This window comes from Cavia porcellus, unplaced genomic scaffold, assembly GCF_034190915.1.
Source record: "Cavia porcellus strain 051 isolate PalLab524CR breed Dunkin Hartley unplaced genomic scaffold, mCavPor4.1 scaffold_5, whole genome shotgun sequence".
NCBI lineage: Eukaryota > Metazoa > Chordata > Mammalia > Rodentia > Caviidae > Cavia > Cavia porcellus.
The window spans coordinates 91,822,827-91,847,838 of NW_026947488.1; the positions used below are offsets into that span (position 1 = coordinate 91,822,827).

Consider the following 25,012-nt stretch of genomic DNA (forward strand, 5'->3'; position numbering starts at 1 on the left):
CACCATAGAGATGCTAGGTAGGTGGCCAGTGCTTCAGAGGCTGTGCTGCGGTCCCTGCCGAGGTGCTTGGAACTGTGCTTCCGTTCACCACCAGAGGGCGAAACATCTCCGGAAACGGACTTCCACTGCCCAGCTGAAGCTGCAATCTGTTCTTTGATTGGCTATACATAAAAAGTTAGACAAAAATAAAAAATTTAAAACACTGTTTATAATATAATAATATTATATATTTAAAGACACTAATGGAACCAATTTTTAAGTTATTTTTGTTTCAATTATAAAGGTGATACTATATGCCATGTGATTTAAACAGTGAACTACATAGAGAATAAATCGCTAATACCTCATACACCCTTCTACTTCATTTATGGCTTCCTTCAAATTCAGATTTCATTCCATGGGTTATCTCCTTCTCTCTGTTTGAAAACAGACATCTGGACAAAGAAAATGCAGTATTTGCACACCAGAATATAGTTATTTATGTACTCTCTAAAGAAAGATCGACTCGAATCATTTGTGGCACAGTGGATGCAGCTCGAGATCTTAATATTTGGTGAAATAAACCAGATGCACAAGCGTAAGTGTCTCGTGGTTTCTCTTATTATGAGAAACTCAAAATAGAATTGTAGTGCAGCATAAACAATACGTGTTAGAAAGTGGGGAGAGAGACTTTCTCCAGTGGGAAAAGCATCAGGAGATTGAGGGGTGAGGGAGAAGAGATTGTTGTACTCTAAGAAAATAGCTTCATTATATGTGTATTATAGCAAACCTGCAACGTGGCTTACTAAATGTGTTTTTTTATCCTTTTTCCCTAACTGATATGTTAAGTGACCTAATTGATATGTTGAGCAATACTCTCCTCTGTAAAGAATTGCAAGAATCTCACCTAATTGATATGTTAACCATTGTTGCCCTCTACACACTACAGAAGTTGTGCTAAAACAAGCTACCAAGGGTTGTTAATCACTGTTAGGCACCTCTATTCTCCGCTAAAGAGCTAAAGAAAACTAGGATGGCCCATTAATTTACACTTGTTTGAAGTAACTTGCTTGTGTGCAGAGAGATTTGCGTATGAGTCTAACCCTTTACCTGACCTTGATTCCCTTCCCAGAAAGAATTTGGATTTCTGGTGACCTCTTCCCGACCTGGTGATAATCTGTCATAAAATGAGCCTGCCCCAATTTCAAGAACTGTTTAGCTTCAAAGAAATTACCGGGAAATACTATGGCCCAAACCCCAATCAGTGCTTTCCTTTTGTTCTGTATGCATCAAATGAGTTAGATATCAGATCTTTGTAGAACTTAAGTTTCAGCTTCTTGTAACTCTTGACCCCTTCGCACCCACTAGCGAAAACGAGCTGTCCTGGGATAATTAACTGTCCACTTTCTTCTCCAAATATTGCTGCAGATGTGCCACTCCAAAATAATGTCAGTCTGTAGGATGGGAGTAATTTGAGAAATACCAGGAACTCACGAGATTGTCAGAGCTAAGTGGACAGCAATACAGTTTCCAGATTCGGGTCAACAAGTTTGATCGCTCTGCAGGTTTCTCTGTCCCCCCCCCCTTTTCCTCCAGCCTCTCTTTAAAGTCCTCCCTTCAGTCTCTGGGACACAGTTTCCAAATTGGCTCCCGGAAACTCGTCACCAGGCCTGGAAATAAAGCCTTTGCTACCTAAATTTTCGGTCTCTTGCTTCCTTGGATTTTATACTGGGGCCCGAGTTATAACAGAGATGGCAACAGAATTAAGATAAGATGTGATTAAGATAACAAGGAATGTGACCAGTATGTGCTGCAAGTATGTGTAATAAAAATTTAAAAGTCTTGCTGCTTTTCCTTCCTTCCTTCCTTCCTTCCTTCCTTCCTTCCTTCCTTCCTTCCTTCTTTCCTTCCTTCCTTCCTTCCTTCCTTCCTTCCTTCCTTCCTTCCTTCCTTCCTTTTTTCCTTTCTATTTCTTTCTTTCTGGAGAATTCTTTATTTTTCTTTGAGGTATGGTCTTTCTGTGTAGCCCAGGCTGGTCTCGAACTAACTCACAGCAATCCTCCTGCTTCAGCCTCCAGAGTGCTGGGAGTACAGGCATGTGCTTTCATCCTGGGTGGGTTAAGAGAGTTTTAGATACACTATAGAATTGAATGGAAAATACAAAAAGACAATCCCTTTTAGCAGATTCCTTTCTTTTAAATTTTCCTACAATATTTTATTACAATAACTTGGTTTCAGTTATATTTTTTCCACTCCTAAACTGTCTCCTGAGGGGCATGTGTTTCTGTCTGATTTGTATTGCTAACAGTCCCAAAGCCTGTCACCTTGGGCTTTCTATAGTTGATAGTTAAGTGAATGACCCCGTCTATTTTTGCTAAGGATAGGCTGGACTAGCTTTCAGTGCTAGTTCTTGAAAGGTTTCATCTCTGCAGTGAGCAGACACTCTAAAATCCGTGTTGCTTCTCCCTTTGGATGGCACCATTATCACTATGGCAACTAAAGTTTGGCAGCAGCTAAAGCAGAGACTGGATAGTCCAGCGTGAGGTATGGTGGCCAGAAAGAGCTGTGGTGTGGTGTCTTTACCTCTGTCCATGCTCATTGGCCAAAATGTGATCACATGACCCAGGTTTTAACTACAAGGCTCCTGGGAAATGCAGTTTTCCTATGTGCCCAGAGACTACACTCAGGCTTGAAGAAAATGTCACCAGTCCACGTCACTCAGTAGCAAGTGAGTTCCTCGAGCATACATACATTTGTCCTACAAATCTTCCCTTCCACTGATGCTGTTTTTCACACTTATGATCCACAATCATTCTGTTCTGGTATGAAATTCTTTTATGTTTTCCTTTTAAAAGAAAAACGAAACAAGAAAAGTGTGTAAATGATATAGAATTTTAAAAATTAGGAAATTAACAGTAGTTAATATATTGCATACTGTTATTTTAGAAGTAGTTGTTCAGATTACAAGATCTAAATTTTATAATTTTATTTGAAAATTTTTATATTGCAAAGAATAATTTTTCTTAAGAACTTGTCCCCTTTTTGCATTCACAGTGTCTACAGTTAAATATTCATATAGTCTTGCTTCCTCCTCTTTGGATTATTTTCATCTTATTTTAACAAAGTTTCCTCGTGTGATTTTGTTTACATTATAACCTAACAAACAGCACTAATGCTCCTCTGCCAAGTATTTAAATTAATTAGTAAAATATAGAAGGGCAGAAATCAAGACCATGTGGAGGAAATGTATTTAATTTTCCCATTATTATTCAAATTCTTTCATTATGGTTCATTTCAAAGGGTTTTAATATCTCCCTAGAACCCTTCCCACTGGACAGTAGAAATGTAAACCCTGGAGCACAGTGACTTTGAACCCTGTACCCAGATTGACCCTTCCACAGATGGGCACATGAATAAGACTTCCTGGATGCATTTTTGGGGGAATCATGGATTTTTTGAAGCCCATCTGCATTCTTCCCAGTAGTCTCTTGGCCCAAATTAAACATCCTTGCTCAAGTCAAGGTACAGAAGCCAAGAAGAATTTTTGAAACAGAGTGCAGGTAAAAGGCAGTACTGGAACACATGAGGCACACGAAATGCACCACAAGGAGTTCTGTTTGTAAAGGCTTAGTGACCTTCAGCAAAACCTAGACGCTCTCCCAATTACTCTTGGCAATTGCTTTGCTTTGTAGTTATGATGAACTAAATTAATATCAGCATGAGGACTAGGGCTGTTTCTGCTTTGTTTTCTGTTGTATCTCTAGTGATTAGTGCAAAATCAAATGAATTATTCACAGTCATTTTTCAATGAATATTGACATGTGTGTTAAGTGGGATCTGGATTATTTATATTTCTAAAAATGATTTCTCTTATTCAAATACTCGTCCATGAACCCCTGCTAATCAGTTTAGATTGGAGCTATGGAAGGAGCTAGTGGAAAAGACACGGTCAGCATGCAGACATCTAGATATCCAGCAATGCAGCCTTTGCACAAGTGCACGTGGCTCACGGTTGAACTGTGGGGTAAACAGACAGGACGCACATATTCTCGTGAACCATGAAACAGTTTTGTCCATGCAGCTTTTTTTAGTCATAATTATTGATTTTCCTATTAGACTGCTTTTCCTTGAAGACAGAGGCCATGCCTTAGCTCTCATTTATTTCCCAGGAACTGGCAGTACTGTACAGTATATGCTTGATGAATTGAAACTCAAAGTGGTAGTTGAGAAAATGTTTTTGAGTTGGGAAATCCTAGGTTTGAGCCTTACGTATCTCTACAGATCACTAGCAGCATGATTTAGCACAATTTATGCATAACCATTTCCAGTTCTCCATTATCACAGCACTAAAATATTCCTGTGTCACACTGTAGTAGTGCTCTGCCTTATCCCTGATAATTTTATGGCTACACCTGGCTAAAATTCTGCAGGAGATGTTGGTAACTACCACTGTATTGTGGACAGTCACAGTGAGATTTGTAATAGTCTCACAAATGTGTGATCTTCTACTTGGGCCCCCTGAAGGTGCTGTGCATGGCAGTGGTGTAGGGGACAACTACGGAAATATGTGATTTCCAAGACATCTTAGAAGGATGCTTATGATCAAAATTGCTTTACTGAAATGAGCTTTATATTTTGTGAATACTATTTATTGAGAGTTGGTTTATAATGGAGTAATATTTCAAACATCTGTAAAGAATATTTACATGTTTTCTCCTTTTATAACTGTTCATTTTCAGAATGAACTTTATTTACTTGAACCAAAACAACCTCAGTAAACTGAATGTACAAGAACATGTGAGAATTTCACTTATTTTGGATCTTTGAATTTTAGGGATCTGATTTTTTTTTAATTCTTTATATTTTAGACAGAAGTTCTTTGCCTGAGGGACAGTTCACTAAGATTTTTTCCCAGTTTGTGGGTTTTCTTTTTACTAGGCTGGAGAGTTCTTTTGACATGCAAAAACTTTTTAATAAGAGATGATCCCAGTTTTTGATTCTGGGAAGTATTTCCCGTGTGGTTTGAGTTCTGTTCATGAGTTCTCTACCTATCCCCATGTCTTCAACGTTTTTACCCAATTTGTCTTCCAATAGATTTAGTATTTCTGTTTTAATATTCAGATCTTTGATCCATTTTGATTTTAATTTAGTACATGGCAATAGGCATGAGTATAGTTTTAGTTTGGGCACATGGAGATCCAGTATTTCCAACACCATTTATTAAAGAGACTGTCATTTTTCCAGTGAACATGTTTGGCCCCTTTATCAAAAATAAGGTGGTTCAGTGTGTTTGTAGTTGTGGTTGTATATTCTAATCATTGATCTTCAGCTCTGTTTTGATTCCAGTACCATGTTGATTTTACTACTGTTGCTTTGTAGTATAACTTCAAGTCATGGATGGTGATGCCTCCTGCCTTGACTTTGCTGCTTAGAACTGTCTTTGCTATTCCAGGTCTCTTCTCACTCCAAATGAATTTTCAGATTGATTTCTGAAGATCTATGAGGTATGTTGATGGTATTTTTATTGGGATTGCATTGAATCTGTACAGCAGTTTGGGGGAGAATGGCCATTTTCACAATATTTATTTTTCCTATCCAAAAATGGGGATCTGAGATGAATACACACTTCTCAGATGAAGAAATACAAATGGCCAATAAATACATGAAGAAATGTTCATCATCACTACTCATTAGAGAAATGCAAATTAAAACCACACTGAGATTCCATCTCACTCCTGAAAGAATGACCAGGATCAAGAAAACCACCAACAACAAATGCTGGAGAGGCTATGGGAGTGTAGAGTGGTACAATCGTTGTGGAGGTCAGTCTGGAGATTTCTCAAAAAGCTGGGATTGGAAGTCCCATTTGTTCCAGCTATTCCACTTCTAGGCATATTTCCAGAAGAACTGAAAACATCATACCACAGTGATATATGTACACCCATGTTTATAGCAGCACAGTTTGTAATAGCCAGATTTTGGAAAAAACCTAAGTGTCTATCAACTGAGGAATGGGTAAAAAAGTGTGGTATTTTTATACAATGGAGTACTACTCAGCTATAAAGAATGATCACATTGAGATATTTATAAATCAATGGATGAAGCTTGAGACCATACTCATAAGTGAAATAAATCAAACTCGCATATATGAATACCAAATAGTTTCTCTAGTGTAAGAAATGATACAAATACATAAAAGTATGATGTAATCATGACTCACCATTATATGGCTTTGAAGCTTTATAAAGTTCTTACTCACTAATTGGAATGGTTTTATTCTGGGCTGTTTGATATTGTCTGTGATGATATGAACAGCTGTTTTGAAGAAAACAAGACATCATAATAGTTAGTGGTGATTTAATATCATCTTGTTTTGAAGTCCAATCAAACTGTTGTTCTTCTGTCTCCATTGCTTTTATTATGTTGTATCTTACTGAATTTTATTATATGTGATAGTATAAACAAAATTTTTTATAGGCAAAGAGATAATAGAGAAACCATTGTTCATTTTCCATTAGCTGGTTCTAAATACCCTGTAATACTTTCATCCTCCTGAATGGTTTCACACTGTCTTGTTATGTTTGATGCCATAGTGTAGAAATTATACTCAAATATTTCAAGGAAAGAGACAACTGTAACTATTATTAAGTCGGGTTATCTTGTGGTGAAACAATATGTTGCTTATATTGTTCTGTTCTGAGCTGTATTATTATGTTATTATGTCCTCTTTTATCTCAATCTCCCCCCTTTTTAAACTTTATTTATTTATTATTATCGTTACTTTAATTAAGGGAAAAATAAAAAAATTAGCAGGATATATTATAGTAACTTTTTGATTTCCTATAAACTCGATTTAAAGCCGTGTATGGCACTCACCATCTTGTTTTGACTGATTTTGCTCTATTCTGTTCTGTTTGATAGTATCAAGTTTGAGGGTATAGGCAACTACTTCGAAGGCAATAAGATTCATTATGATGCCCATTCTGGTTTGACTATTATCTTCTTTTGAAGTTCAGTAATGTCTCCAATGTTTAGGTTTTATTGGTTTTGTTTTGTACTGTTTTGTTCAATTTTATTATACCTGATGATATAGTTAATTCTTTTTAAGGTAACAATAGGCATTGTTGTAACCATTGTTAATTACCTTGTATTCTGTTTTTACATCATCTACTATGTCCATCCTTTGGTTTGACTGGCTGCTTTGTTTTGTCACATTTGGTTTTTTTTCTTCCAAAAAAAAGTAATAAGAACTGCAGAAGTAATAAAACCCAAAATGTATAAATGTTATTGTAAAAAAGAGAGGAAAAGAAAGTGCTCTAAAAGATATAACTGCATGTATATTTAAGTGTATAAGATAGATAACTATATTACTGAGTTTTTGTTGGATCTTTGAACACAACTATTTGTAGTCTCACCATTTGAATGTCCACTTTGTATGCTTAATTTTGTAACTTGATCAACTATTTCTTAAGATGACAATATGTAACGTTTTAATAGTGATCTCTTACTGTTTTTTTTTGAAATTCTGTATTACTTGCACCCTTTTACTGTTTTGTTTTTTCTTTAAATAAAAAAAGAGAATTTTACTTGTTGTAGATTAAGCTAGATATTTTAAAAATTGAAAACATATAAAACTGTATTACTATGGTCATTATATATTTTGGTTTAGACATAGTGTTATATAATTTATTAATCTTTTAGTTATGCTAACATGTAATAGGTTTATTATTATTTGTTTTAAAAAATTTTTGGTACCAGGGATTGAACCTTATGCTTGCCAGGCAGGCACTTACTCTACTGAGCTAAATCCCCAGCACTTTATTATTATCTTTAAAGAGTAGAAAACATTAAAATGTTTAGATTTATTTCTGATATGAAAAATATTGACAACTATAGCTCACATTAGACAAAATTTTGTAGAGATTTTCACTAATGCAGAGTCCACCAAAAATGAATACATACTTCAGGAAAAGAAAAACAATATTATATTTTCTCCACAGATACTGTTACTCTTATGGGGGACCCTAGAGGATGTCATACAGCACAGGAAACCCACTGCACTGCTGGTCTTTAGAGAATAAGCTGAATATGTGTGAGTAGTAGTCTGAAGGACCAAGGTTACCTCAGGAGCAATTTGCCTAATAAATATCTAGAAGCTAGTAATCTCCACTTTGAGCACCTCTAGTAATTGTGCTACCAGTGTTAACTCGTTTTAATCTCACGATGTCTGATTAAATTTAGTGGTAAAATGTTTATACAAATTTTTTTCTGATGTGTGTAAATATATATACTTGGTAGACTCTGAATATTATAAGGTGTACTAAGGTCAAAATTTTTGAAACTCATGGGTTTATTTGATAATTAAGTAGATTGCACATAATTGATCCACCCAACATTATCTCTTTATGCTTTTGTATTCCCTCTTTTAGCATATATAAGAGATGGTCTTGTATTTCAACTGTATGTGTTATGTTTTTCTATTGGATTATTCATCACTCATTAACCTTTGTTTAATTCTCTCAGCATTCACACTTGGTATTCTCCCCAGTATCTGGAATGACAGATAGTAAAGTCCTGCCCTTCTTGACAGCTCTGTATTTTTAGAGAAGTTTGTGGATTCCACCTGGGTCACACTGGGACTTGTCTCTCACCTGGTTGCAAAGAAGGATCAGGAGGTTAGAGACATAGGAAGCATTGGCATCCTTCACAAGCCTACCCCAGACAGGCACTAGGAGGCTTGTTTTTCCCTCAAGAGAGGAAAAGAGGTTTTCATGAAAGTAAAAATCACAAACATTCAGTGTTATTAAAAATATAACTTCTAGATATGATCTTACTTTCCAAGTAGCTTTCTGATTCGTCTATTTCCTTGTAAAGTATTCCTTTGTTGCCTTAGAAGAGAAAACCACCAAAAAAGTTACATTCTTGTCAAATTTTGCCATCAACTGCTTTAATTTCAGAAGTCCTCTGTATTTAAATTATGTTAGGCTCAGACTTCATAGTGCTTTGGTGGGCCTTATTTCCAGAATACTTTTCAGTTAGGCCAAGAGATCACTATCTCTAAACCAAATAACAGGAAAAGCTAAAGTGATCTCTCCCAGAAGTTGTTTCTGAATTGTGCCTATAAATGTCTTCAAATGTTAAAGAATAAAAAATTTAAAAAACATACAAAGTCTGCATATCATAAAAATGGAGGAGAAATTGGACTGATAGGTGACACTTACCATGTTACATGTTTAACAGTGAACCTCTGAGTTAGCTCAGGACTGGGCTTCCTGTCTGTCACAAAGGAATCATTCTCAATTCAGCATAGACACATCTCATAGTAAACAGCATCGATGAATCACGTGGGTGTTTTCAGTTGTGCAGAAAGACAAACTGTGGGGACAACCCTAATGTGATGTTTTAAATTAGGCTGTGTGTTCTAATTTCTTCAGAGAAAAGATCTCTGACACCCACAATCATGGGTGAGGGAAATTGCACTGAGGTTCAGAAGTTCATCTTCTTAGGGTTCATAGCAGATGTGGGGCTCCAGCTGGTGCTTTTTCACCTTCCTCATAATTTATCTTCTCAGCCTCTTGGGAAATCTCACCCTGATGTCCCTGATCTGTACTGACCCTCAAAGCCACACACCCATGTACTTCTTTATTAGGAATCTATCCTTCCTGGACCTCTGGTATGTTTCTATCTACTCCCCTAAAATCCTGATGACCTGTGTCTCTGATGACGAACGTATCTCCTTTGCAGACTGTGTGGTCCAGTTCTTCTTCTCCGCAGGGCTGGCCTACACTGAGTGCTACCTGCTGGCCACCATGACCTATGACTAGAATAGAGCCAACCCCCTGCTCTATCCCCAGGACATGTCCCCAGAGTTGTGTGTCAGTCTTGTCACAGCTTCCTACCTGGGTGGCTTTGTAAACTCCATTATCATCATTAGTGAGACTTTCACCCTGGGCTTCTGTGGTGACAGTGATATCAATGATTTCTTCTGCAATCTCCCCCCACTTGTCAGGTTGGTGTGTGACATGGAGGCGAGCTATCAGGCTGTGCTGTACTTCATCCTGACCTCCAACATCGTCACCCTTCCCAGGTTCATCCTCACCTCCCTCCTCTCCATTGTCGTGGCCATCCTGAAGATCCGCTCCACCACAGGCCGCCTCAAGGCCTTCTCCACATGCGGCTCCCACCTGGCAGCTGTCATCCTGTACTACTGCTCCATCCTCTTCAGCTACTCCTGGCCTAGCACCAGCTATGCCCTGGAGCAGGACAAAGTAGTGTCGGTGTTCTACACTGTGGTCATCCCCATGTTGAATCCCTTGATCTACAGCTAGAGAAATAAAGATGTCAAAGAGACCCTGTCGAAAATTCCAGTTTGAGCTAAGTTTTCTTAAGTATATTACAGCAGGTTATCACTATATCCTTGTCAGTAGCCTAGACTTTCTGAAAGAAAGGAAAACAATCCTTTTTGTGGAGATAGTAGTCTGCATGTATGTTTGGTTCATAATAGTTACATTTTGGAGAACTGAGTTCTTGATTTTTTTCAATCACGTTATGCCTTGTTTGTCTCAAATTTTCTTCCATTCCTGCAAAAGGTCTGCCTCCCTGTTCCCTGCAGTCTTTCTTTTATTTTGCTCTTTAATTAATTTATATCTTGGTTTCTCATAAGAGAAAAATCACATTGTTCTGATTTCTGCTTCTTTTATAATGCAAGATAACAGGTTTCCTCTCCAATAGATGAAATAGGGAGCAAATATTACTTAGAGTCACTGTAGACTTCTAATGAAAGAGTATTCTCCCTTCTCTCCCCACACAAAAATATTAGAAGATCCTAGAAACAGTAAGTCAGTGATGTGAGGAGGGAAGGAAGATATAAGTGACCTCAAACACAGGAAGAGATGCACAAGTAGAGACAGAATGAATGAGGCTGCACAAAAACTTTACATGCAGAGGAAAATTCAGAAGGGAAATCCTTACTTGGTGAAGCAGGGATTGGTAACAACTAAGGTCCTGTAAATGTTTGTTTCTTTTTTTCAGTTTTATGCAGAAGTTTAAAATAAAGAGACTATGTCATTGTGATTTATCACATTTCTTAATCTCAATAGACTTTTGTGTGTAAAACACGAGTCTGTGTCAACTTAAAGTGGCTCCACTCTTAATAACCTGGTGTCCCGGTTTGCAGGACTTTCCTAGTGCAATGCTGCATGGCAGGTGGTGTAAAAGAGAAAAGTATTTTTTCCACACCTACACAGGCCAGATGTCCAAGTTCAAAGCCCTCATGAGACTGTTTCTCTCATGGCCTTTCTCTTTGATTCACAGATGGCTGCCAGGCTACAGAGGTCCAGCATGCCCTTTCCTCTATGGCCTTACACCCGAGTGCACTTGTATCTTAGAATATTCTTGGCAAACAGGCAAGCAGGGTGGGGGATAGGCCCCCACTAAATGCTGTGTTTAGTTTAATCATATTGCCCTAAGCCCGATCTCCATCTGCAGTCACGTCGCAGGTCTTGGACATGAGCATGCGTTTCAGTGAGACCAGATTCAGTTTTAACACCAGGGAAGCGCAGGGTCTGTCCAGTGAGAGAGTCAGGGAAGGCCATTTTAGGCAGAGAGAAGAGCATTCATCACTGAAAAAATTATAGAAAACTCTCAATAGTACAGATCAGAGAAATTCTGTTACCAAACACATTTAATGATTGTATTGTGACATAGAGCCATTAAAATGTCAACTTTTAATAAGATCCTGCTCATTTGATCATATCCTAGTTAGTATATTATGCATTCCCATACTCCATGCAAACTCTTAATTGTGTCCTTGGAGTCAGAGTTACATATTTCTGGGTGCTGTGTGGAAGAGGTCTCAAAGGGCTACTGAGGAAACATGTATATTGAGTCCCCCAAGTTCGGTACAGCAACTACCACAAAGGATGGACAGTGCCACGTCCTGAAACTGGTGCTGCTGACCAGACATAAGCGTTGAAGACCAAGGGCAGTTGAGTGGTTTGGCCTTGCTATGCCTGCAGCTGGACTTAGAAGGGGAACGCAGTGTGGCGTGGTTGTCAGGTGATCATAGTCATGCCAACACTGGAGATGTGACTGCACACATACACAGACACGCACACAGACACACACACAGACACACACACACACATGCACACACGCATGCGGGCACAGGCTCCATTCTAACTCAGATTCCCTCCAGTGGTATATTTTTTAGATGCCAGAGAAACACATCCTTTGCAGAGATGCTCCCAGGCACAGTGCTCTCCATGTGCAATGGTTTAGCATGCGTGGTTGGGACATTGTCTGTGCCTTTTATCTCATATTCACATATAATCAACAGTTTACTGTAAACTCCAGGTGGATTCAGGTCTCAGGAGTGAGTCTTACCTTTTATGTATTCATCCTTCCTATTGCAGCACCATGTACTGTGCCAGGAAAGTGCAGTTTGTTTTTCTGAGAATTTTAAGTGATATGAGAAGTAGACACTCCATCAGGAAAAACAGGTTCAATATGCAGAGGTAATTAATTAGACATTCTCTCAATATATACTAGACACTATTACCTTGCTAGGGATTGTTTGTGATGCTAGAATACAGCAGTAAATAGACTTTTTTCCCTTATGGATGATGTGTATTGATAGGGAGACAGAGGTGTTAAATATGAAAAATAAGAGTTAGTGTATGATGTAAATTAGAATGCAAGAGCTAGAAATACAGCATAATAGAACAGGATCTGTGTAGAGTCAGAAGGGTGCAGATTATTGGTTAGAAATGGGCATGGAATCTTTTAAAAAATAAGTGATTAATATGATCCCTAGCAAATACATATGAAAAGGACCCATAAGAGGTGAAATATGCAGGTTTCTGTAGAATAGTGTTCCAGGGAGAAGGAATAGACTGGTTATAGACAGATGCATATTTGGGGAGGTAGGAAAATCACCAATATAGGAGCACAATGAAGGACCAGGAGAATAGGCTGAGTTTTAGGAGATAATGTGTTTTAGAGAGGGGTGAGCTGTATATAATTGCAAGGGGTGTGTGTGTGTGTGTGTGTGTGTGTGTGTGTGTGTGTGTGCTCTGTGATAAATTAAGTGTCTCTACAAGGTTGTAAGTACAGGAGTTATGGTGCCTCATTGACTTACTGGACTATACTGGCTACTCTGTCCACAATGTGCTGGAAGGCATGAGGATGCAGACCAGTTACATGGTGAATTCAGTCCGCTTGGTGAAAACGGTGGTGTCTTGAGCCACAGTAGTAATGGTAGAGGTAATGGGAGTGGCAAGGCTAAAGGAAAGGGTATTATGTTTTGATTCTGAGAGAATGAAAAGTATAGAGTAGAGGATAGGAACAAACTGATTCTAAATTTTTGAATTCAGGAAAAAAAGGCAAGGATTTCATGAACTGATATGGAGAAGGAATATATAGATCAAATTTGAAAGTGAAAATTAACCATTTAGCTCCAAGCATATTAAGTTTAAATATTTATATCTGTCCTTAATCTCTTATTAGCATTGTTACCACTGGAAATAAAAAAATTCTATGAGAGAAGATTTTCAGTCTAAGAAGCCTAAACAGAAAATCCACTGATAAAGCCCTCTAAAATTCTGTTTACTTATGTGCACTATGTGGGTACTGGAGAGACTTGTGTTTTACTAGTTCCCAGAGAGCTACTTAATTTCTTACCTTTCAGTCATTAGTTATTTTCTTATGGAGACATAAAGGAATAAAGGGGTTAGAAAATGGATTTTTTTTTTAGGGAAGCAAGAATGGGAATGCAAATCTTGAGGAGAAAATACAAATGTAATTGTCTTTTCTGCTTCCCATGTATTCAAAGATACATGGAATAAAGAGATTTTTAATATGCTGTAGAACATTTTATTATGGCAAGCAAGGTCCTCTATAGTGTCCTGCTGATTTCAGAAATGTTAACTAACTGGAATCATAACTGATTGCTACTGGGAAATGGACTAACCATTTTGGAGGAAATACACTCCTGAGAATGGAGATGAATTTCCTAATTCACACATGTGTTTGGTGTCAGGTTGATGTAACTGTTACACGATGCTTTGACCCCAGGCCAATGAGCTTTGCACTTCTAAACCAGTCTTATTTTTGTATTATGGTACTGGGTGACATAGATATTAAGGTTCTCGATTTTAATAATATTCTTAGTGATACCACTGTCCTGACTTCAATTGCTTATTTGCAGAAACTTGACTTTATTATTTTTATGTAAACTCAGTATTTATAAATGTATTTTCCTCAGATTTAAATTAGCTACCATTTCACAGCTACCCTACTTGTTCACTATATTATTTGTGCACCTATGTAATACTGGGATTTTCTTACCATTTTGCATGTGAAGACTTGTATGTTTGCAGGTTAAAACATTTTTCTAAAATGACAGAATTATCAAGTAATGGGATCCGCTTACTATTTTGTTTTACTATGACCATCTTGTTTTATTTTTGTCTCCTTATATTTATTTTAAAAATTAAATTATATATATACATATATATGCTTAAATTGCACACAGTTATGGGTTACCATGTGATGTTTCTATGCATGCAGGTATTGTATGTTGTTTAAACTATATCGATCTCCTCAAATATTTGTAATTTCTTTACAGGAACACATTGAAGATCCCTTCTTCTAGCATTTTGAACTACGCAGTAGATTATCATGACCTACAGTCACCTCTTTGTGTAACGGCACAGTTGAAGTTGCTCTTTCCTGCCTGTATCCCCATTTGTAAACACACACTCATAGTAATTCAGAGACTCAGTTTCAGTACCAGGTCTGTAGTTGAACAGCTCTGTGACTTTGCTTACTTGAACTCTGTCCTTCACTCTCTTTCTCTGTTATGAAATGTGTAACCCTCAGTCCTACGGTACAGAGTTGTAACAAGAACCAAGTGGGTTAATTAAATATGAGGGTAGCATGGAGACTGATAGATGATCAGTCAGATTTGTCTCTCTCTACTTGTTTCAATAGGAAGTTTAAGACACTACATTGTTATAACAGCTTCAGACAAGAAATGCTCAGCTTATGTAAGGACACTGAAATTTTCTGGGTGTGCGTCACAAATCAGAGGTAACCTTAAAGTTTTCCAATATTTGCTGTTTAGTCAATCACATGATCTGTCAAGAAATTATTAGTCATTTCATCTGTCTCATCGGTCTTACGAGAGAATAAGAGACTTTCTACATTAAAGCTGATAAATTGATTCCATAATTTTAGAATCATTTTCACCCTAAATCCTGTCGTCTTCCCAAGTTCCAATGTGAAGTTCTATAATGCCAAATTATAAGTAATAGTATTTCCCAAACTTCCTAGTAATCACTAATTAAGTAATAGACCTACTTTCTTATTTCAATAGAAAAACTAGTGTTAGCTTTTTTTGCAGTGGTGATAATCAGGTTTTTCTCAGTGAACATGGACTGGGAAATCACACTTGCCTGATCGAATTCATATTGGTGGGGATCTCAGCAGACCCCTGCTGGCAGCTGGTCATCTTTGGGATAATTCTAGCTGTCTACTTGGAAAACTTGCCAGGAAACCTGACCCTGGTTATCTCAATCTGTATTGACTCCCGGCTACACACACTTACGTACTTTTTCATCGGCAGTTTGTCGTTTTTGTACTTCTGGTACACTCCCGTGTACACTCCCCAAATCCTATCCAGTCGTGTTTCTAAAGATAAATGCCTTTCCTTGGCTGGATGCGGGGCTCAGTTGGTCTTCTCCTGCATTGTGGCCTACACTGAGTGCTACCTGCTGACCGCCATGGCCTACGACAGCTGCTTGACGATCTGCAGCCCACTGCTATATCAAGCACCATGTCCTCCTCTCTCTGCACTGGACTTGTCGCTGGCTCCTACATAGGAGGGTTTCTGAATGCCATAGCCCACACTGTCAACACTTTCTGACTGTGTTTCTGTGATAAAAACATCTTTGACCACTTTTTCTGCAGTGCTCCACCATTGGTAAAAATGTCCTGCACAGACACAAAGGTCTATGAAAAAGTCCTACTAGATGTGGTGGGGTTCACAGTCCTCTCCTGCCTGCTTGCCATCTGCACCTCCTATCTCAACATCCTCCTGGCTATCCTGAAGATCCCAGCAGGATCACGGAGGCACAAGGCTTTCTCCAATTGCGCCTCCCACCTGGTCTCTGTCATGCTCTTCTACCAATCCCTACTCTTCATGTATTCAAGTCCCAGCTCCAGCTACTCCCTGGAGAAGGACCAAGTGACTGCCCTGTTCTACAGCATGGTCAACCTGCTGCTCAATCCCCTCATCTACGGCCTGAGAAACAAAGATGTCAAAGAAGCCTTCAGGAAAGCAATACAGACCATCCGACCACAGGAATGAGGGTTATTGTTTCTTGCTGAATACTGTTACTCTATTTTCCAACTAATATATTTCCTTCTATTGTAATAAGTTGTATTTTAAAAATGAAATGTTGAACAAACTGCTTTTTGTGGTCATTATTTGCTGTGACATGAGCTCTTTTAATCTTACAGTGCTGGGGGTCATTTGATGTGCTGTAATATGTTATTTTGCTTCTTTGTAGTACAAGATTTCATGAAACTCATTCTGGAAGCTATCACTGGGAGAACTCAGAAGAAAGTACATAGTTTTACAGCTTGATACTGATGTTTGGTGAAAGGTCTTTATTGTGTGAAATTAGGAATAACAAAGTGCTTTGAAATTTTCTCAAAATATTAAATATTTATTTTCAGTAAGATTTTCCCTCAAACATCCTCCATCATGTTCCAATTGTTGTATGTGTCTAGGAGCTTTTTTTGATGTTCAACATCATTTTTATTAATGAATTATAGATTTCAAAAGTAGATTATTTCTGATGAGTAGACAATTTCTGATGAGAATATGGATTAAGAGAAACTTTCATTTCTTATGGGAGTGCAGATTCATGCATCAACTTTGAGAGAGTTTTCATTTCTTAAAAAGCTATGCTTGGTTTTACCAAACAGTTCAAAAATCATTCTTTTACATATTCATCCAATTAAGTGGGAAAGTTAGTTCTACAATAAGACCTGAGAACAAGCTATCTTTGCAGAGCTGTGTTTCCTGCATCACTGTGATATTAGGGAAAGTGCTCAAGAGTGGTGGGATTGCAAAATGACAACTGGTAATAAGAACAAGTATGGTTAAAATCCATGGAACATGTATGCCTCAGGATTATGCATCACTACTCTCAAAGGCAAACATGTCCTCAGGGTCCGTTCCCTGGGGCTGCACATCATTGTGACCCCTAGGCGGGGAAACAGCACCACCGAATTGAATGAAACAGATTATGAACAGCAAGAAAAAAATCCTCATTATAGGAGCCCATACTTCCTTTGTATGTCCCTCTGAACTGGCCAAATGACAGAAAGCATCACGTTTTTCCCTGTGGGCTTGGACCAATCAAAGCCTTAGATATCACTAAGGCACTGATACCCTAACACTTAAACTCTGTATGCTGGGTCCCCTATCCCCACAGTGCAGGACAAAACAAGATTGAACATCGCTTGCCTTGTTATCCTTTGCAGTAACATATTGCTAATCTAATAAATCCTGTGGGCTGTTCACCCTGGCATTTAGCAAATCTTGGAGTTCCATTAGGGCATGTGTAGGATGATTTATGGTACTGCCTTGGAGACTTCTCTTCCATGGCTCTTGGGAATCCTCTACCACATTTTGCAGGGGACGGAACACATTCTAGAGCCATGCTGGTGTTTTTAAAATCATTTTGGACTATGAAACTATTTTGAAACTAGTTGAACTATTTTTAAACATTTGAACTATGAAAAAAGGCCTTATAGCTCAATTTTCAAAGTACAATTGATATCTTTAATGTTTTGTAAGAGTGCAGGTGAAAGATTAAGTTTCACAAGTGAAGAGTTTTTAGTTCAAAGTTTAGAATCTTGTTATTGAAAGAGCATTACAATTAATGACCAGAGAATGTTAACAAAATTTTGTTAAAATAACCCACATAGGAAGAGTAGTAGACAGTGAACCACTTGTTTTACCTGAAGATTTCTCTTTAATTTTACATCTTATCATACATAAGTGCTCTGTTTATTTCTATCAAAAATATCTTGATGGGCCTTATTAATCTGTCACATAGGAAACCTAGAAGTAATTGATTAATATATGATTCAGTTTCCAAATGTCAGTGATCTGTGGTATGGCTTCATCACATCCTTATATTAATCATTATGTAGAAAGAAATAAATGGATCAATATTTAGTGGGAAAGTCATTTAAAGCTTTGAGATACTGAAAGTATATATTTTTTATTTTGCATTAAATCCAGAAATTCTTTTGAAAACTATATCAATATTAAAGCAAGACTATAATATATACCACAGATGATACTTTAATCAACCTAAAACAGAACAGAGAAACTATTACAAAATAATTATATTTGTTGAATTTAATTTAATAGAAATTGATTTTTTTGATAATAAACTTCCCAACCATTCTCTTGAAGTAGTGTGCTATCACTTAGCAACGATGGGAGGAATGGATATGAATCAGACACCAGCCTGCGATAAAGAGTTTTTTCAGAGCTTCTTTCACCTCTTTATTCCTCAGACTGTAGAATCACGGGGTTCAACATGAGGAACAGCATAGTATAAAAGGTGGAAACCACCTTGTCCCTCACAAGGGAGCAGCTGGAATTAGGGCAAAAGTAGATGTAGAGGATGGAGCTATAATACAGGGTGACAGAGACGAGGTGGGTGGAGAATATGGAGAAAGCCTTAAGGCAGCCCTGGGTGGAGTGGATCCTCAAGATGGCAGCAATGATGAAGAGGAAGGAGGCCAGGATGAGCAGGGTGGGGGCAGTGACGTTGCAGGGCAATAGGAAATACAACACAGGCTGGTAGCTGTCTCTCACATCATACACCAACTTCACCAGGGTGGGACATCACAAAAAAAATCATCAATGATGTAGTCATCACAGAAATCCAGAGTGAATGTGTAACTAGTTAAGATTATTACACTGAGGAAGCCCCCAGTATAGGAGAACACAACCAGATAGATGTCAGTGTCCTGGGCATTGCCTGAGCACAGAGCAGGGTGTTCGTGATGGCCACATAGAGGTCATAGGCCATGGTGGCCAGCAGGTAGCACTAACTGTAGCAAAACCCAGCAGAGAAGAAGAATTGGGTCACACAATCTGCAAAAGGAAATACTTTTGTCCTCAGAGAAGCAGGTCACTAGTATGTTTGGGTTATAGACAGAAGAATACAAAAGATCAAGAAAAGACAGATTTCCAGTGAAAAAGTACAAGAATGTGTGGAGCTGGGCATCACTACAGATCAGCATGATGGGTATGTTGTTTCTCAGCAATGTCACAGAGTACACGCCTAGGAACACCACAAACAGGACTAGCTGTATCACGGGGTCTGTGGTGAAGCCCAACAGGATGAAGTCAGTCACCATGTGATTGCTCCTCTCTATGGCTCCCAGAGTTCACCTAGGGATGGAGTAGACAGGAATTTGATTGTTCCTCCAGGGTTGGAGGGGTGTGCTCTCTGTTAGGCTCTGAGATGTAGTTAAGGATAAAGTGGAATTGTGCCTCCTATGGGTGTTGTGTGGAACTTGCCTAAGCATTTATGTACTCATTACCATGGTACACATTTAATATCAGGCAAGTTAAAAGGGCTTTAGAGGTCCTCTTTTTTCTCAAGGCATGCATCTACCTCCAGTGTCATTTTAGACTCTTGAGATAGAGCTTCAAGGATGATAGGATGAAGCCTTATTCTACAGAGTCTGTATTCTAGAAGGAAGAAATTTATTAATAAATAAATAAAACCGTAACACCAGATAATGTTAAACTTAATGTTCTGTGCAACTGGGTAGTAAAAGTAGATGAAGAACTCATGCTTAATTAGGCTGATTGAATGTAGATTCAGAGAAAAAAATCCCTTTTTCCATTTCTAGCTAGTAATGGGCAAGTTGTTCTGGACCCATGAAAACTGGGAAGTTGCCTGCAGTTTGAAAGGTGATAACAAAGTCTTTTTCTACAATTATGGAAGACACTGTCCCCTCCATTAGGAGCCTTGGACATCTTTGTCATAAATCTCAGGGAACAAACCTGATGGAGGATGAAGGGGGAGTGCTTGCTGGAGACTGAGGAGTTAATCTTTCTTTTTATGCCAGGTTAAAAACATTATGTCACAGTAGATATTTGAGGTCTAAACTCTGAGAGCGAATTGTATTTCCCAATCTCTGTAATTAGTCATGAATGTTATTCTTAAAGCCATTTATCCTAAGTTGACTTTGTGTTTAGCAGTAGCTCTGAATCATCACACTGAGAAATCTTCTTTTCTTTCTTTATGATCATGAAATGAAAGTTAATGTCACTGTATCCAGCTGTGCAAATGTATGCCTACACTCACCTGAATTCTGTCATGTTTAAAAGTGACTTACAGAAACACATTTCAAAACACTTACACAGTTTACAAAGCATTTAAAATTACATACCATATATTAATAATATGATATAGTTATGATTCATTACAAATATTTGAAATTATAATACCAAAAAGATTTACTTAGTGGAATATATACATATAGTGAAGCAGATAATACATGAGGCATCACCATTGTTTTGTTGGAGACTGAATCACAAGAGGAATTTCTACTATTAATGTGATTTTATTGACAAGGTGGAAAATTCTCAATAAATTTTCAAACAGAAAAATTGCAATCCTTCTTCAATTTAATATCCTTAGGTAACCCGGCATATAAGAAACTTTGTGAAATGTTTTTATTTTCTGTGTTTTTAGAATTATGCTGATTTTATGCTCATACAGAATAAGGCCTCAGGTCATGGATGCTTTAATTTGTGAACAATTTGGTTTGCAAACAGAAGCACTCAGCATAGTTTTGCTTCCCTTAAGGAACTCCACATCAGGTGATGAACACAATTGTGGCCATCTTTCCAGGAGGAATGCAAATGGTCCCAAGAATTATGGAGCAAAGGAAGTTCATGAACTGAGGTAGCACTATCATTTAGATCTTTCCAGGGCACAGTGTCTACCAGGACTCAATGTAGGTGGAGGGACAATTTCTTCATGCACATTTGACTGTCCTGTGTATTCAGGATACTTTCACACTACTTGTCGATTACATATCATGTAGCCAGTGGGGCTCCAAATTTGTGACAATTAAATATCTCAATATGCACTCAAAAGGTGATCTACAAGGCTGTTACCATGTGATAAGAGGTTCTAATCCAAAGCTTTATATAGATTTGTGAATATTTACAGATTTTTAAAGGAATTATGTGAAAAGATAGGAAATAATATTAGAGTATCACTAAGTTGTCAAATTACATGGAGTAATATATTTTTCATTTATTTTTTCTACTGGTTTTGGGGTTAAAGAAAGGAAAGAGCTTATTACTTTTACTTTCTCAATTGCATTACTTCAAGTGTAATGAATTTTGTTTGTTTCATGCATCTTATATTCCCAGTGTGTACAACAGAGCATGACACACGGTGGAGGCAGAGTTCTTATTTACTGATCAGTGAATGCATGAGAATCTCACTCAGGTGAGAAGTGACTTGACCAGCCTGATGTTTTGAATGGCTTCACATGGTGTCATTTTACTCCAAAATTACCAAAGAATTTTATTTGAAAAATCTACATGCTTTTCCTGGCACTACTAAGCATAAGGTGTTTTATTTTTTCTGTTGTAGATTCCTATAGAAAGAAAAAAGGGAAGAAACTGGTCCAAAAAATAATCAGCTCTACCAAATTTTGTTAATCCAAATGAAATAGGTCTGCAAAAAAAGTGTTTTCCCTGTCTTCAACAGCCTGTTACAGAGACTAAGAGCATGACAAATCCAAGGTGACTGCACAGTGCCAAGAAAGCTGAAAAAGCAGTTGATTTTTAGGCAGCGAACCAAGATTTAAGTTTACCACTAGTCAACAGTGTAAAGCCTTCATTTCCTTCTGTGTAAAATAAGAATGATTTGTGTCTCCCTTGCATTGCTGTAAGGAAGTCTGCTGTGATAAAGGCTAAGCAGAGTGCCAGGCAAATCCTTAACACTTGAGTAACAAGTGAGTCTCGAATTTTCTTGTTGCACAATATTTGTGACCAGTTTTTCTAATTTAACAGGTTGTATATAATCCCTAAGAAACTTGTTTCAGTGGAAGCAGCACATGTTTGTGATTCATGCTTATTCCTAGACCACAATGAGAAATGCTGACATACAGACCTTATTATTTCATTGTTATCATTTTCTAATACAGGAGCCTTGTCATTGTGGTAAAGACACAAGAGTGACCACAGGTAAAAGTGCTTCATAAGATTTTAAATTTCAAAAGATGAGCTAGAAACAGACATGCACTTCAGTCTTTTGTGGGTAATTTTTACAGCTGGGATCTTAGAGCACATCATATATTAAGTGCATAGTACAGCATCAAAAGAAAGTAACTGTCCTGTGTAAATGCTGATGTTACACAGACGTAAAGCAATGGTAATGCCTTTTAATGTGAAACATTTGAAGGGGATGTGAGTTGTGTTTAATACCACCCCATCTCAGGCTCTTGGTGCAGTTACCCTCAGTGCCTGCCACCAAACCCAGAGTGACTCTGGGTTTGACCTTGACTTACTCCGTGCTAGGTTTTCCCTCTTAGGTCTATTTCATCTAGATAATTAAACTTTACTGTGATCTAGTCCCTTTGAGATCCTTACAAAAAAACCACATCAATTTCTCCCTTCAATAAATGCTTTGTAATTTGCCTTGGGCCACACACACACACACACACACACACACACACACACACAGACTGGGAGGTGTGCGTTTCCTTGGGGTTTTCTCTGACACTTACTATGTGCACTGGGAAAAACACTGAGTCCCTATTTGTTAATCAGAACACTCAAATCAAGATACATGGACCTATATGTTAACCAGTCAGCGTGCTCAGCTTCCTAACATTAATAGGATAAAACATGAAATTTTCTTTTTTTATATAATTTTTTTTTTGTCTTTTTCCTTTTTATCAGTACTGGGGATCGAACTCACGACTGCCTGCTTCCAAGGCAGGCGCTTATGCCGCTGAGCTAAACCTCCAGCCCCAGAAATTTTCATATAACAATTTAAGACCTCATTATCTCTTTAGAAATAAGCTTTGTCAGAGGTCTTCTAAAAAAATAAAACCAAAAACGTATGCATCCTCACTTTCTGAAAGAATAGCAAACTGAAAGAAATTTACATTTTTCCTGACATCTTTGTCCCTTATACTAATATGTGCTTCTTCGTGCTTATGCATCAATTACACTTGAGATACACTTGATTGTGTTAGTGGAGCCTGATGGCCGCTTGCTTATTAGAAAATTTAGACTGTTTTCTCCTTGTGATTTTATCCGTGTACATTTCCTTCTTTTTGTAATAAACAGTGTGAAGTTTTCCTGTATATGAACTTATACTGTTTTCAAAAGTAAAAATAAGGTAATAAAGATATTTCAAAAAATATCCTTTGTTTAGCACTTATCAGTTATTAGTATATAAAAGGATACAGGATTGCTAGCAAGGAGCAAACAAATTTTCTATCTTTACCATCTGAATTAAGCAAGTTACCTAATATTTCCAATAAGAATATCTCCACGGAATTCAAACCTGTCAGCGCAGAACCTTTTATGCCATTTTCCAGATTCCCAGGGTTATAGATCACTGATGCCCTTTGGGAATCTCATGGTTTGTGGAGGAGCTAACAAGACAATTAAACAAAGCTGTGTGTTGACAAATCAGGTGTTATTCAGGAAGATGTGGAATAAAATTTGGAGACTCTATTGGGCTCATGAAAAAGTAAGTAACCATAAATTGTGTTCTCATTCACTCTAGTGTAGAAGCTTAACTAAAGGATGCATATAGAAAGACTACACATGCTCATTGTTCCCAGGGACATATCAGCATATTGGAGCATGAGTGCTGTCTATACCAGCATTTTTTCAAATTTTATTTAAAGAAAAAAAAAACTGTATAAGGGTGCAAGTAATATATAATTTCAAAAAAAACAGTAAGAAATCTCTAGTTAATAGATTTCATATTGTCATCTTAGAAATGGTTGTTCAAGTTACAGGATTAAAAAATACAAAGTGGACATTCAAACAGTGAGACTGCAAACAGTTGTGTTCAATTATTCAACAGAACTTAGTAATATGGTCATCTATCTTACACACCTAAACACACTTGCAGTTGTATCCTTTGAGCACTTTCTTTTCCTCTCCTTTTAAAATAACATTTACACATGTTTGGTATTATTACTCCCATAGTTCTTATTACTCTTTTTTGGAAGGGAATAAAACCAAATATGACAAAACAAAGCAGTCAGTAAAAACAAAGGATGGACATGGTACATGATGTAGAAACAGAATACAAGGTAATCAACAATGGTTACCATAATGCCTCTTGCTACCTTAAAAAGAATTGTCTATATCATTAGGTATAAGAAATTTGAACAAAACAGTACAGAACAAGACCAATAAAACGTAAACATTGGAGACATTACAGGACTTCAAAAGAAGATAATAGTCAAACCAGAATGAGCATCATAGTGAATCTTATTGCATGCTAAGTAGTTGCCTATTCCCTCAAACATGATACTATCAAATAGAACAGAACAGAGTAAAATCAGTCAAAACAAGATGGTGTGAGAAATACAGGGCTTCAATCAAATTAATAGGAAATCAAAAAAGTTACTATAATATATTCTGCTAATTTTTTTATTTTTCCCTTAATTAAAAAAATAATAATAATACAATAAATAATTTTTTTAAAAAGGGGGAAGATTGAGATAAAAGAGGACATAACAATATAACAATACAGGTCAAATCAGAACAATTTCAGCAACTTAGTGTTTCACCATGAGATAATCTGATTAATCGTAGTTACCATAGTGTCTCTTTCCTTGAAATATTTGAGTATAACTTCGTGTACTACAGCATCAAACACATCAAGGCAGTGTGAACCCATTAAAGAGGATGAAAGTGTTATAGGGTATTTTGGAC

The 25,012-nt window shown here is 37.4% G+C and overlaps 3 pseudogenes; 2 read left to right on the plus strand and 1 right to left on the minus strand.

Annotated features, from left to right (window-relative positions):
• The first annotated feature begins 9,439 nt into the window (after window positions 1-9,439).
• On the plus strand, window positions 9,440-10,352 carry LOC100729074 (olfactory receptor 9G19-like; annotated as a pseudogene).
• Window positions 10,353-13,233: 2,881 nt separating this feature from the next.
• LOC100728799 (olfactory receptor 9G4-like) lies at window positions 13,234-16,348 on the plus strand (annotated as a pseudogene).
• A 2,141-nt stretch (window positions 16,349-18,489) lies between these two features.
• On the minus strand, window positions 18,490-19,620 carry LOC100728518 (olfactory receptor 9G19-like; annotated as a pseudogene).
• Window positions 19,621-25,012: the final 5,392 nt, after the last annotated feature.